Raw genomic sequence first — 15148 nt, forward strand, 5'->3', positions numbered from 1 at the left:
GGGGGGGGGGGAGGCGGTGGTCCTTGTTGGGGGGGCCGGGGGTGCAGGCGGACAAGGCCCCCTCTCTCCCGCGTGCCCCTCCCCCGGGCCGGCCTGTGACCTGGGACAAGAGCAGACGCCGTGACCTCTGCAGACACAAATTGCACGGGCGCGGCAGGGACCTGTGGTTCCGTGCTCTCTCGGAAACGTGCAGAGTGGCGCTTTCCTGGCCCTAGCTCGGGGCAAACAGGGTCATCCACGTCGCAGCCGCGGGCTCTCACCGGCTCCCCTGGGAGCTTGCGGGCACCCACGGCCCTCGGCCCCCACACCCCTGCCCTGCACCGGCCGCCGGTCTGCTAGACGGGGGGCCCCGGGAGCGGGAATGGGGCCTCCCCCAGCCTGGCATCCCCCTCCCGACCCGAGCCACCACGGCAGCACCCAGGGTCACGTCACGATTCGGTTTTGTGCCTCCTGGAGCTCATCCTTCAGCGGTCTTTCCAGCGTGGATCTTCGGAGGGGACACAGTCTGCCGGTGCCTGTGCGGAACTTCTGGGGAAATGCTTTGGCTTTGCCCACACTTGATGAGGTGCTGGCTGCGACAGGATTCCGGGTTGGGAGCTGCGCCCCCGCGCCTGCACACACGCCCTTCCGTGGTCTTCCGGCCTCCGGCCTGAACAGCTGGTGTCCTAGTCGGGCCCCTCCACAGTGGGGCGTGATCCTGCCCAACCAGAGCTCATCACGCTTCCCAAACTGGTGCATTTACATCTTCAGTCAGTTCTGGGACGTTCTCGGCCTTTCTGTCTTCAGGTGCCTGCCTTTATTCGGTTTCTCCTTCAGGGATCCCGAGTGGCAGTGAAAACACGTGCAGAGCGATGGACCGAGAAAGCACAGACTTAAGGACACGTTAGAAAGAGTCACGGCCAAAAGGAACATTAACACGTGTGCGTCCCAAGCAACTAGAAGAATGATGAGGAAAAGTTTAAAGTCATAGAGGAGCAGGAAGAAGCAGCTCAAGACAGGAATCAATCACGTGCAAAAGCACCGGCGAATTTAACAGCTGGTCCTTTGAGAAACTTAATAGAATCGATCAGTCTGCCAGACGAAGGCGGTGAGGCTGCGTGTGAGTGTAGGCGTGCACCCCCCAGGGTCACTCACGACAGGATCCGATGAGCAGCTTCACACTGAAAACGCAGAAGAGATGAAAAGCCACTTGCCAAAACCGACACGGGATGCGAACGGTCCGGGTAGCTCTGTGACCTTGAAGAAATTGCATCGTAGGTACTTCCTCGAAGAAAGTTACAAATCTAGGCAGATGGCTTCCTTCGTTAGCGTCGAGAAGTAACTGCTCTCACACAGACTTGCCAGGACGTTGCGGACGCCTCTCCCAACGCAGTTGATGAGGTTGGCTGTCACTCCAAAGACCCCGTCTGGAATCGCCCCGAAGAGTGCTCCCCGCTGGGGTGAACTTGCTCAGCAAGGCGGCGTGCTGTGTCGTCCCCCCGGGACCGCGTCCCCCTGGGACCAGGGCGCGGCTGTGTCTGCTCCGAGACCCGGGCGCCATTCCCCAGCTGCAGAAGTAATGTCTGCTCAGGGCTCGAGCCGGGTACTCTCTGGGCGTTGTCCCCAGCCCTGGAGAGCGGACTGTCCCAGGGAAGCTTCCCTGCTGACGTCGTGGTACAAAGATCTGACCTTTTAGCTCCAGGAGACAGTTTTGAAGGTCTGTGCCAGCTCTGAGCGCCCGTGGGCCCGCTGTGCAGAAACGCCCATTTCCCAGGAAGGCCGAGTCGGACGCTGAGCCAGCGTTCCTGCCCCGGGGACGTCCCCAGCGCAGACGCGGATGTGCGGTGACCGACGTGAGCAAGAGTGTGTGCAGTGGCTTCCGTCGTGGGGATCGTGACGACCAGAGACTGGAGACGTCCTCTCCTCGGACGCTCTTTCACAACGAAACACGCCGCAGCAACGGAAGGGACCAGAATACGAGCCCCCAACAGCACGAGGAGGGGCCAGCCGCCGTGTGTGTGCTCACGGTGCCCTCATGCGGAGCGCACGTGGGCAAGACCACTCTGTGGTGTTTGCATCCGGATGAGGGGTCTAGTCACCGGCCTTTAAAGTGAGCCCCCTGTCCCCATCTTCTTGCCTCTAGCCCTGTCCCTGGTCACAGGAGGTTGTAGGTGACAGCCCCTGAGGACAGCACCCCACCTCTGCACAGGTCACTGGAGGTGTGGCCAGTGGCCCAGGCTCTCAGGGCCAACCCCGTGGGTGGTCCCTGCCTCTCTGTGCTTGGGTCCACTGCCCCTGGCCTCGCCCAGCAGGTGGACGCTGCCCAGCCCATCTCTGTCCCAAGGGCCCGTCCTGTGAGGCCTCCTCAGGCCGCCTCGGAAGAGACACGCTGCTGCCTCACCTAGCTGTCCCCCCCCCCCCCCCCATTGGCTCCAGGGCCCAGACCAGGAGCCCAAGGTCCCCAGACCCCACGTTCCCCACACCCCCACCAGGTCCTGTGGATCCCTTGCCCGAGCCCACGGAATCCGCTCAGGGCCCCCACCCCTCAGCCGCCAGAGGAGCCTTGGCCCCGCGGGCGCACAGGTGGCCCAGCCTCAACGGGAAGTGGGGGGGCCTTCTGGATGCATTTGGAGGAAACAGCTGCCAGTCAGCTGGTGCCGGGCTGTGCGTGTGGGCGGAGGGGCAGTGAGGACGACTCCCGGGCAGGGTCTGGGGTGCAGGCCCGAGGAGGGGTTCTGCGGGGGCGGCAGAGGGCACGGGCCTGGGGCGGGCACGGCGGCCCTCGGGCAGGGCCTGGCCTGGGGGCGGGAGGCAAAGGGCATGTGCCCTGGATGGTCAGTTCCGGGCCCTTCCGTTCCGTTTCCGTGAGGTGCAGCACGTGGCCTGCCCCGACCAGAACCAGGACACCTGCTGCCCTCGCCCGCCACAAGCCTGAAGCACAGGCACACCGGCCTCCCCGGCGAACCCCGAAACCCCGAACAACCACAGATCGTGTCGTGGGGGTGGGGGGGAGATTAACAGCATAAAGTAGGCCTTCTCCAAATTAGCACAGAAGTTCATTACAGTTCTGGCCAAAATTCCACCTCCTTGTTTTGTTGTTTAGGGAGAAAGTGGGTGCCAGCAGGGGCGGGGCAGAGGGAGAGGGAGAGAGAGAATCCCAGGCAAGCTCCACACTCAGCACAGAGCCTGACACGGGGCTCAAACCCACGACCCCGGGGCCCTGACCTGAGCCAAGATCAAGAGCCAGGTGCTCAACCGACTGAGCCACCCGGGTGCCCTTCCTCCTGTTTATTTCTAACAAGTTCAGCCACCTTATCCCCAAACGTCTGTGGGACAGCAGTGATCTGGGGTTTGGGATTGTAACCCCGCCTTCCGAAAGTTCGTGTCCGCCATTTCTTTTGTGAAAAATCCCTTAATCCAGTGAAGGCCTTTTTCGTAAACACGGAGAGCCCTCTCTGCATTTCTTTCTGCTAGCGAGAACAGGCGCTGACGGGGCCTTTTGTAAAGTGGCACAACGGGAACTTTCGGAGAGTGGGGGACGCGCCTCAGTCTTTGTGGCCTCAGCGTACAGGGGTCTTCTCGGGGAGCTGTGACGGCAGAGCGCGAGCTGCCGTGACCTCGGATGGGTCTGCAAGGAAGAGAGAGCCCAGAGCGGGTGTGGCGGCTGTGTGCGCACACGTGGGCGTGCACACTCGAGATGTGATCCGGGGGCCCAAGTCCGTGCAGAAGGACGGACCTGTAGCGGGTGAAACGGCGCGGCTCCCGGGGCAGAAGGGCAGCTCCCCGTGGCCAGGGCGCGGGGAGCGGCGTCTCCATTAGGACCGCTGAGGACAAACCACGCAGCAGAAAACCCAGATTTCTGGACCCCAGGACGGGCTCCCGTCTAGGAAGGGCTGAGGGACAGGGCACACCCCGCTAGAGGTGAGGTCTGCCGCCAGAGGGTAGAGGTGGCCGGCGGGGTGGGGGAGGTGGGGTGGGGGGACGGCGGGGGAGGGGTCACACCACACGTCGTCGGCTCCATCCAGGCCGCCGGCCACAGCTGCCGTCTGATGCGGCTGGAAGGGGAGGGCTGGGGTGCTGCCCTGGGGGCTCAAGACGGTCGGTGGGCGCCCCGCGAGGGGTCTGTGGATGCCGGCTGGGCCCCTGGCAGGACGTGGGGGCACGTCGTCCTGGGGGTGGCCTGCGCCAGGGCCAGGGCAGGGGGTGATCTCAGCCCTCACGCGGGCCGCCCACCCCTGCCCCTGCCTCCCCTCACTTCAGGCCCAGAGGAGGCAGGAAGGGGAGGGCCGGGCCCACATCTGCCGCGGTGTCGGCCGCGCTGCCCCCAGCTGCTCTCGGCCAGCGCCAGCTGGGTTTGCAGAATTGATTTTTTAGCAAAAAACAACATGAAGGAGAAAAGCTGAGACTGGGGCCAGCTGCGGGGCTGTTCCGGGCTCTGTGCCCTGGCGGCCGGTGCTCTCTGCATGAGGAGAAGCATGTGGCCCGCGGGGCCAGGGCTCGTGCCAAACACCCGGAGGAGGCCCGGGGTCGCCGTGACCGGCGCCCCATGCCCGTGCCCCTGCAGACTCCCGGAGGCACAGAGAGTGCAGGCAAGCCTGGGCCGTGGGCACGGAGTCCCTGCCACCCCACGGGGCAGCCCCGGCAGGCCCACTCCGGCCCGGCCAGCTTGCCCACCCGCTGCCACTACGGTCCGCCGTCCGGGGGCAGCCGAGGGGCTTCGTGCGCCCAACTGAGACATCTCTGACAGTCACCCCCACCTCGGCACGGAAACGCCGCAGGGGTGACATCTCGGGACCCCCGGGCAGCCGCCACCAGCAGCCGGCGGCCCCTGGTCTCCTCTCCACGTGCTCTTACGCACAGGGGCCTGGGCTTCCGGCACCCTCCCCGCCCCCAAGGGCAGCGCTGGGGGTCTGTGCAGGATCCCACTATGGGGACCAGTCACTGCTCATTCACCCAGGCCCTCCTCGCCCCTTCCGCGGCTCAGCCTGTGGCCTGTCCTTGGGCGGGGGTCTTGGGGGAACAGATCCTTTCTCAAGTGGATTCCCGGGAGTGGAACTAAGTCGAGATGTGTACATGTGTAATCGGGGGAGATGGTCCCAAACTGCATGCCGTACGGATTAACCAGCTCCCCACAGTGTAGAAGAATGCCTGTTTCGGGGTGACTGGGTGGCTCAGTTGGTTGAGCGTCCAACTTTGGCTCAGGTCACGGTCTCTCGGTTCATGAGTTCGAGCCCTACTTTGGGCTCTATGCTGACAGCTCAGCAGGCTGGAACCTGCTTCCGATTCTGGGTCTCCCTCTCTCTCTTCTTGCGCTCTGTCTGTGTCTCTCTCTCTCTCTCAAAAATAAATAGACGTTAAAACTAATAAGGAGCACCTCATCCACTCGGTTAAGTGTCTCACTTCGGCTTGGGTCATGATCTCATGGTTCGTGGGTTTGAGCCCATGTTGGGCTCTGTGCTGACAGCCTGGAGCCTGCTTAGGATTCTCTCTCTCCCTCTCTTCCTGTCCCTCCCCCACCTGCACACACACTCATTCTCTCTCTCTCTCTCTCAAAATAAATAAACACTTAACAAAGTGGTTTCCCCAAAGCTACCCAGGCATTATGAGTTCTTACACTTCATAATCCACGGCAAGTGAGATATCGTGCCTTTGTGCAATTGTATTTGCTTTTCTCCTAGTACTCGTGAGATTGCACACTGCTCGTGTCTCCACATCCTATGAATTATCTGTTCAAACTCTATTTTCTATTTGGAAAGTTACAACTGGTCTTTTTCTTATTGATTTGCAAGAGGTCTTTATATATTGAGGAAATGAGAGTTTTATCTATAACATGAGTTGTAAATACAGTTTCCTCATTTATTGTTTATTTAATTGTTCACATGCACATTTATGATCTTTCTCTGCCACTAGATGGACAGCCGCCAGGAGGGCAAGGAATGTCCAATTGCCCCAGCACAGTGTCTCCTTCACCCAGGAGCCTGCCCTGGGCTCTCAGCTAATTCTGTGTCTCCAGGGCACAGGCAGTTCTGTGGCAGCCAGGTCAACTCTGGGCTCCTGTCCAGCCAGTGCCCCCTCCCCCAGGTAGACAGTACTACCTGGCTGTCCCAGGGTGTCCTCCCCAAACCCACATGCACGCGGCGTCCCCATGTGAAAAGGAACTATCCCCCCCCCACCCCCGCCCCCTGTCGCTTGTCTCCTCATGGTCCTGCTCCAGGAGGTGGTCCCTCCCCACTCCTCCTCCTCACCTGCCTCTGGCGCGGGGCTGACCACGCACCCAGTGCCACAGCTCAGTGGGAGCCAGAACAGGAGTTGGTCCTGCCCCCTCCCGCCCTCCCGCCCAAGCACAGGAAGGCCAGGGCTGCGTGGGCAGGGGGCAAGCAGAGGGGGTCCCGTGGTGGGGGCCGGGCCGAGCCCTTGAGGAGGGAGAGACTCCATCCTGTTGGTGGGACTCAAGGGTTCCAGGAGCTAGACCCCGAGGCATCTATCCCTGCCTTCTGCAAGTTTCCAGCATCGATGTTCCCATCAAGGAAGGGAGCAGTCATTGCCCCCAGGGCCACTGCCTTCTGCTCTGTGCACCAGCCCCTGTCGCTGCCCTGGGGGCCTGGTAACCGGTTGCGGGGGTGTCAGCAGCAGCCCACACTCTGGACCGGGGGCCAGCTTTCCAATAAAAGTGGAGTGTTTTTAACAGATGGGAGATTCTGGAAATTGCTAAGGAAAAAATAGTCCTTGGGCCCAGCCAGGCTTGGCCAGGAAGACCAGCGAGGGGGAAGTAGCCCTCAGCTCCCTCGGCTCACCAGCGAAGGGGGGCAGGCCCTGGTGGCCTCGGTGGGGAGAGAGGTGGCCAGGCCCCTGGCTGAGGCCACTTTGTGGGCACTGGCTTTCTTTGGAGTGGAATGTTGGTCCTGGAAGCTGCAGTCCCTGGCCCCCGGCCCCACCAGAGCTGGTGGGGGTGGGGCAGGGCCATGCCCCGAGGCCGCGCCCCCCCCCCCCCCCACGTCTCTGGCCCCCCGGGCCTCGTTAGGAGAGCCCGAGGTAGCAGGTCTGGTCCACTCTCCGATGTGCTTACGGCTCAGGGCCCACCCACCCCAGCTCTGTGGCGTCCCCCACTCAGGCCACAGCAGCCTCTGCCGTCGTCCTCGCTGCCCGCCAGGCACCTCTCTGCCCCTCACCTGGCCTCTCCTGGCACTCTTCAACTTCACCTGTCCTCCCCTGCCCTGCAGTGATTCCAGCCCCTCATACACACACCCGAGTTCGGGCTTGGCAGGATGCGGGGGGGGGGGGGGGGGGCTCTCCTGCCCCCTGACGGAGACCCCCTAGGCAGGCCCGCTCCCTTCCAGAGGACCTATCCCCCTCGTCTCTCCCGGAGCTGGGCCAAGCGCCGAGCCCCGAGGGGCTTCTATTCCGAGGGCGCCTTGAATATGTGCTGGCCTCATTGACACTACTGGGGGTCCGGAGGGGCAAGACCTCTCCTGCTCGGGGGGCCTGCTGCCCTGCTGGCACCAAGGTACCCTCTCCCTGAGGAGGCTCGCTGGGTCCCCATGTCCTGGCTGAGCCCAGCGCCTTGTGCAGAGGGGTGTGGAGGCTACCCCGGGGCTGGGGTGTCTGCTATGGGTCAGCCCCTGTGCTCTGTCACCCCACCCACCTCCCTGCACAGCGGCTGTGGTCCCCGTGTCGGGGTCGGCGGGGGTGGCACTCGGGTCTCTGTGGTCACTGCTGTGGTCACTCTTGGTGGCGAAAGTGAATGGGTGGGTGAGTGTGGCCGGCAGTCGGTGGGGGCGGGGGTGGCCACCTGACCCACGGGCCACACACCAGCCAAGTGGCAGCCCTGCACGGGGCTGGTGGTCCGACTAGGGGTGCAAGGGCCTGGGTGGCGTGGATACGCTGGGGGTCTGCAGCCAGGACCCTCCACGGGAAAGTGGGTGGCCAGTGCTGGTCCCCACCTGGGCTGGGCTCTTTCTGGCTCCAGAGGCCTGGCCAGACCAGCGCCCAGCCCAACACACGCTGTGAGGCGGCCGAGGCTGGGCTGCTGCCCAGCTCACGTGGAGGGGCACGGGGATGTGGGAGCAAGGCGTCCTCAGGGCCCTGTGATGGCCGTGGGCAGGGCAGGGTCACCCTGCTGACCCCCGGCCCAGGGGATCCAGGAGGAAGAACCATCACACCCAAATGAGAACTGCATGCTGGGGGCCTGGGCTGGTCAGCAGGGCAGGGCCTGGCCCCGGCCCCCACTCTCTTTGCTCCCAGACCTTCCTTGGCTGGGGTGTCCCCGGGAGAGCTCAAGGTAGGAGGTCGTGGACCAGGTCCTGGCCCCTGGGGCCTGGAACCTAGGAGACCCCCAATCCCTGCTGGCCACTGAGCCCGGAGCCTCCCCACCCGTGGGCACAAAGTGCCGTTTCGTAAAGACAGGGAGGTGCGCCCTGGGGTGCGGCTCCGAGGAGGGCCAGCTTGGGGGCACCTCCCGGGTGATGCCAGCACAGGCCCCAGGCCTCCTGTGGCCACAGCTGCGCTTGGTGCCCCAGTCCCCCACGTACGGAGGCGTGTCTGTGTGTCCCCCCGGGACCAGGCCCAGAACCTGGCCTGGCAGCACTGGAGGGCACGGGGGCACCCGGCCGCGTCTCCTCAGGGACAGGGGACCCGCCTCAGCCACAGGATCGGGCCAGGCCTCACCCGGCCATGAGCCCCAGAGAGAGCCCAGGACACATGCTGAGCTGTGACTTTGTGCCTAGAAACAGCCAGAAAGAGGGGCGCCCGGGGGGCTCAGTCGGTTGAGCGTCTGACTTCGGCCCGGATCATGATCTCGCGGTTTGTGGGTTCGGGCCCTGTGTCAGGCTCTGTGCTGACGGCTCAGACACTTCGGGTTCTGTGTCTCCCTCTCTTTCTGCCCCTCCCCAGCTTGGGCTCACGCTCACTTGCTCTCTCTCTCTCTCTCTCTCAAAAATGAATAAACATTAAAAATATATTTTTAAAAGAAAGAAAGAGTCAGAAGCCACAGGTGAGTGCAGGGAGGCAGCTGTGCACAAAATTTATGTTCAGAAACCAACATCTTTCAAATTCAAGCCGTTTCCAAGAAGAGATGATAAGCAGTGTTTATAACAGAAGTAAAAGTTATAAATTATCTAGGCACAAACTTCGCCTACTTCCTGTGTACACGGAACCATCCTGAGAAGCTCCTGAGGGACATCTTCTAGCACCTTCCAGAAAGGCACTTTCTGGAAGAGGAGTGAGCCTCACAGTGATGTCACCTCGTCCTGAGCTAATCTGAGCGAGACAGTCCCGGGAAAGCACCTGAGAATTTCTCTGCAACCACGTCAGTTGATTATAAGGTTACTATTGAACAAACGTGGACAAACAACTAAGAAAGTTCTGGAGTAAAAGAGCACCAAGGAAGCCACGTGTTCCCGAAGCTAACCGGAGTTCATGGCCGTGGCCACGTCTCGGTCAGCGGGAGGCAGGGCATGAGATGGAGGCTGGCCAGGGGCAGGAGCAGGGCCGGGCAGTGGTACGCGGGAGAGTGAGAACGGTTCCACAAAAAACCACGGCTGAGTTGAAGAACGAGCAAAGCACCTGAATAGACGCTTTTCTGAATAATTCACACAAAGGGCAACGGGCCCGTGACGTGCGCCAACATCACGAGCGCTCGGGGAGGTGTAAACCCCAGCGAGGGGCGCCTCCTGGCCACCGGGCCACAATAGCCATGTGGCGTGACCGCTACTCCCACAACGGCCCGGATGGCGTCACCCGACGACTGATAAACACACGGCGTCCGCTCGTGCGACGGGCTCCCGTCCCGCCGTGGAAGGAACTCGGCACCGGCATGTTCGTGAACGTGGATGAAGCTTGAAAACACGTGAAGTAAAAGGACAAAACCACAGGCCACCTAGCACGTGACTCTGTCTACGTGACGCATCTGGAACGGGAGAGTCCCAGGCACAGGAGGCAGCCGAGTGGTGGCCAGGGGCTGGGAGGGGGACACGTGGGACAGGAGGGGCCGCTAACGGGGGCAGGACCTCTTTGGGAGTGGTGGAATGTTCTGGAAGTAGACATGATGGTTGCACAACCTCGTGAATAAACTAAAAACCACCAAATTATACACTTGAAAAAAGATGAATTTCATGTCACGTGAATTGTATCTCAATAAGGCCTTTTTTCAAGAAATGTCCTTGCTCCATCCGTGGGGGCCTGTATCGAGAGGGCAGCACCGGCAGAATGGAAGATGTGTGGGTCCCACGTGTGGCAGACCCTCTCCTGGTGTCACAGGGCAGGGCAGTTCCCCCGGGAATACGAGGTTCTGACCTTCCTCCGACCTCTCCTATGAGAGACGCCGAGCTCCCATGCGGCTTTGCAGGGCTGACCCCCAAAACGCCCTGTCCCTGCACGCCCCCTGGACTGCTGAGCACCGTTGGAAGAACACAGCCCCGCCCAGGCCTTCTCTGGGGCCCGTGGAGGGGACACTTTGGGCTGGAGAGGGCCAAGCCAGGACGTCCAGTGGGGTAGTCAGGGACCCCTGCTCACCCCAGCTTGAGTCGGTGCTGCCCCTCACCCGGCGGGAGCCCCACCCTTTGCGCCTAGACCGCATCCCAAGTGAAGGGGGGGGGGGGGCTGGGGGAACGGGAATCACCAGCAGGGACCGGGTTCCAGCTGGACGGGAGGCAGGGGTGCCCTGGGCAGGATGCAGCCACGAAGCCTCCCGGGGCAGATCTCACGGGGGTGGGGGCTCAGCCCCGGGCTTGCACAGAAGGAAATGGAGAACCAGGGAGGGGCCGGGCCACACAGGAACCTCTGAATCATCCAGAACGTTCTGGCCTGTAGATGGGCTGCTGCAACCCACCAGGAAGCTGGGATGCTTGGGCTGGGGGTGAAGCAGCACCCCGGGGGGCCCGGTCAGTGGACTCGGGGGGTCCGTTCATGGGTAAGGACTCGAGCTGCATCCTGCCTGGGGGGGGGGGGGTGCCGAGGGTCCCCAGTGGGCGGGTCCCCACACCCCTCCACAGCAGGTGCCAGCCCGAGCCCGGGGGTGTGACGTCCACGCAGGTAGAAGGCCCCCTCCCAGCCCCGGCCCTGCCCGCCTTCCCCGCGGGTCTGGAGCCGGAGCCCGTCTCAAGCAGGGGTGGCGCGGTGGCAACAGGGGGCGTCCGCACCTGGCCTGCAGTTGGGCGGCCTCGGGCTTCCCGCTGGAAAACAAGGGCAGCGAGCGCCAGGCGGCCGGCGCTGCCCTGATGGGGAACAGCTGTCAGCTGCGGGGCCGCCAGCGGAAACCACATTCCCCAAGCCGTTAGCTCATGGTTTACATTCTCGGCAGGCGGGTGATATGTCATGGGAGCCGGACGGATGCTGGTGCGGGGCCAGCTGGCCGCCCAGAACCTCCCGTTCGGGCCCGGGGGTCCCGGCCTGCGTGGCCCGGCCGCTTCCTCTCAGGCCCGGCCCCTCATCCCGGGCGGGGTCCCGCGGCTCGTGGCCCCGGCCCTCCTGGGACCCCCCCTCTCCGCCCCCAGGAGCCCCACCCCGGGTCCCGGAGGCCGCTCCTCGCCCTGCTGCTCCCGGCATCGTTCCTTGATGACTTACGCCGCCGTTGTCCCCAGTCCCCGGTGACGTTAAGCCCGCTCTGTCACTCGGGACCTCCTCACGTGCTCCGGAATCCAGTTCTGGACTCTGTTTGGGGGCACGGATGATTTACTGTCTGTGTCGATAGCACACAGGTTGGATTTTGGTGGTTTTCGGGGATGTTCTGATACCTGCAAATGCCACTCAGCTGAGCAGACACTTGTCACACGTCAAATCCCTCGCCGTAACAACTCTCAAGTAACGGATGTGGAAACCGAGGCATGGCGGGGGCCAAGTCACCACCGAAACCACAGGGCCGGCAACAGGCAGAGTCAGGATGCGGACCGGGGTCCTTCTTTCGGCCCACGCACATACCCTTCCGGGGAAACTTCAAGGTGGCTGCATCCCACGTGTCTCCGGCTGTCAGCCCGGAGCCGCGGTCTACCCCGCTGCTCACGGCTGGCTCTGCACTGAGTGTGCGCGGTTCTGCTCCCGTCAGCTCCTGGACGCTTTCCGTCGGGCCCAGATCGCCGCTGCCCACCAGGCTGACCCTGTGTGCGACAGGGTGCCCCCCACCCCCACCCCGTGCGGCGAGACGCCTCCCTGCTGTGCCTGGGCCACAGCCCGCCACGCGGGGACCACGAGAGTGCACGCGGGGAGACGTGGGTGGCTCCCAAGATGCTGCCTTGTGAAAGGTGGCGGCTGCAAGCCCGCGCTGCCCCCCTCGGCCGGCCCGGGCCGCCCGGCCTGGAGGTGGAAGCCGCGGGTGGCCCCCCGCCCAACCCAGGCATCGCTCCAGCCCTTCACCTCGGCCACAGTTCCTGCTGGGACCAAGTGTCCCCGTGCTTCCGTTCTTAGGTGCTCATTGCCGAGAAGCGAGAAGTCACTTGCTTTCGTATATTTATCTCGTATCAGATTTTCTTACTGATTTTTAAGTTTTTGAACTACGGTACAATAGGGGCCGTCCCTCAGTCGTATCTCATCTATTTTTTTCTGATGCTTACATCATTTATTTGATATTCTTATCTCACTGCAGTTGCTAGAACCTCCGAGAAAATGTTGAATAGTGACGGCAGGGGCGAGAGTCACTGTTCATACCTGCATTTGTTCAAAGTTTTGTGTTTTCCATGCAGATTGATCTCAGCCACTATCGTGTGCAAAGCCGTTTTCGTTTTCTTTTTTAATGTTTTTTCTTTATTTTGAGAGAGAGAGACAGAGCGTGAGTAGGGCAGGGGCAGAGAGAGGGGGAGACACAGAATCTGAAGCAGGTTCCAGGCTCCAAGCTGTCAGCACAGAGCCCGACACGGGGCTCAAACTCACAAACCGTGAGAGCGTGACCTGAACCGAAGTTGGACGCTCCACCGACTGAGCCCCCCAGGTGCCCCCAAAGTCTCTTTCTATTTTCTATTATGAATAATAATTATTATTATCATGATATTATAGTGAATTATACAGATTTAATAATATCATGATAGGGCACCTGGGTGGCTCAGTCGGTTAAGCATCTGACTTTGGCTCTGGTCATAATCTTGTGGTCTGTGAGTTCGAGCCCCACGTCGGGCTCTGTGCTGACACCTCGGAGCCTGGAGCCTGTTTCAGATTCTGTCTCCCTCTCTCTCTGCCCCTCCCCTGCTCACACTCTCTCTGTCTCTGTCTCTCCCTCAAAAGTAAATAAACATTAAAAAATTTGTTTCTAAGTAGTATCATGATAGATTATTATATAGATTGATACCCTATAGTATTAATGATTGCTGAATTTTGTCATATTTCCTTTCAGTACTTATCGATCTGGTTCTATGAATTTTCTGTGCTATTTTGTCAATAAAATTATTTAACTCAATCATTGAGCCACCCTTAGAAGCCTGGCCTAGATCTGCTAAGTTACAGCATATAATTCTGCAGATAATTTATTGGATTCTTTTTGTTATTCTCTTATTTAGATTTTTTTCCTCATCATTTATAAGTGATATGTGTCTGTAGTTTTCTTTTTCTGTTTTTTTAACATCAGGTTTTTGTATTAAATTATACTGGTTTTATGAGATGAATTACAGAGTTTTCCATCCTTTTATGTGTCTTGGAAAAGTTAAAATAACACTGGAATGACTTTTCCTCTGACTTACGGTTAGCGCATACTCAGCCGTGAACGTCTGTCCCTGGTGCTTTCCTTCATTCTCCGTTTTTAAACCATCTCTCCACTGTCTTACATTCGTCTATCCGTGTTTCCCCCATTCTAAGTTATTTTGATAATTGGTATTCACTAGAAAATTACCTGTTTGCTCTAGCCGCACCCCTCCACCGTCCTTCCCGCCTCCCTCCCCGGCTCTCCTTCCCACTCCCAGTTGCACGTGGGTTTCTACCTTTCAATGTAGAATATTCTAGACAGAGACTGTCATCCTCAATCAGGCTTTTAGGCAGCACCAGCGGGTTCTAGTTTATTTTCTATTGGGGGAAGAAAAAGCACTTTATCATCTCTCCTTTTTACTGATTTGTGTTCTACTTAATTAATTTCTGTTTTTCTCCCCGTAATTGCCTCCTTTGACTTTTTAAGATGTACTTTGTTGTTTTCATTGTGATTGCCTAAAATGGGCACAAGATCCCTCACTTTTATTCTTTCCTCTGAGCATCTGAGTGATGTGTCCGGTGGGCCTCTGGGCTCTGCCGAGATGTGTTTACATTTTCATGGCTTTCCCGAGACCTTGCATGTTCAGATTCGATTTCCTGTTTTATCTGAGGGTTCCCTAGGAATGTGTTTCTTGGTTTCTGAGTGGTTGAAATTGGGAGTAGGTACGTGACTTTTTGTTATTTACTTTAAATTTTGTTACATTATCGTAAGATCATTTTCATTGATCTACTTTTTCATTCATCAAGGTTTTCTGTGTGTGTGAGGACATAATGTCATGGGAAGTACTTACTACGATTTCCCTCCGAGGAAGGTGGAGGTCATTACCTACGTCCACCTCTGTTTGCATTTTTCAGCCGTTACTAAATGTGATAATGAAGGGAGCCAGGGAGAGTTGCTGTGTCTGCACCCTCGATCCTTCTTTCACCCTTCGGTTTGGCTTTAGGGGTTTAGATCCTATTGGTTGGCACATACAGTTGATGACTTGAACTTCGATCCTTCCCGATATGTGCTCGCTTACTTAATGCACATGTCACCGTGTGCCAGCGTTTGCACTCAGGATCTTGTCCTCTTAGCTCTGTCTTGACATCAGTCTTGTATCCTCTGTTCTCAGTCGAGATCGGTTTTCTGGTCTTTTTCTGGTGTTCTCCTTGGACGACATACACACTAACACCTTCACGCTCACAGTGACTGCTTCTGGGCTAGTATGAGAGGCCGGGGGTGGAGTCCTTCTCTCTCCGTGACCCATGGATGACAGCTCACTGTCCTCTGCTTCCAACATCGCAGATGAGAACACCAGGCCTTGTTAATATTTTCTCTCTTGAAGTAACATGTTCTTCGTGTCAGTAAACTTGCAACTCTCCCCACCCCGGCTGTCCCATCCGCCCACGAGGTTTCAGGGCTTCACGGGTTTGTGAGGGTGAGGGGTAAGGATGGGCAGGGGCCTCAGCGGACTGCGTGGGTGACCGGAGGCCTTAGACCCCCCTGGTGTGCTCCCCACGCACTCCTGAG

The sequence above is a fragment of the Neofelis nebulosa genome, chromosome 3 (assembly GCF_028018385.1).
Source record: "Neofelis nebulosa isolate mNeoNeb1 chromosome 3, mNeoNeb1.pri, whole genome shotgun sequence".
Classification (NCBI taxonomy): Eukaryota; Metazoa; Chordata; class Mammalia; order Carnivora; family Felidae; genus Neofelis; species Neofelis nebulosa.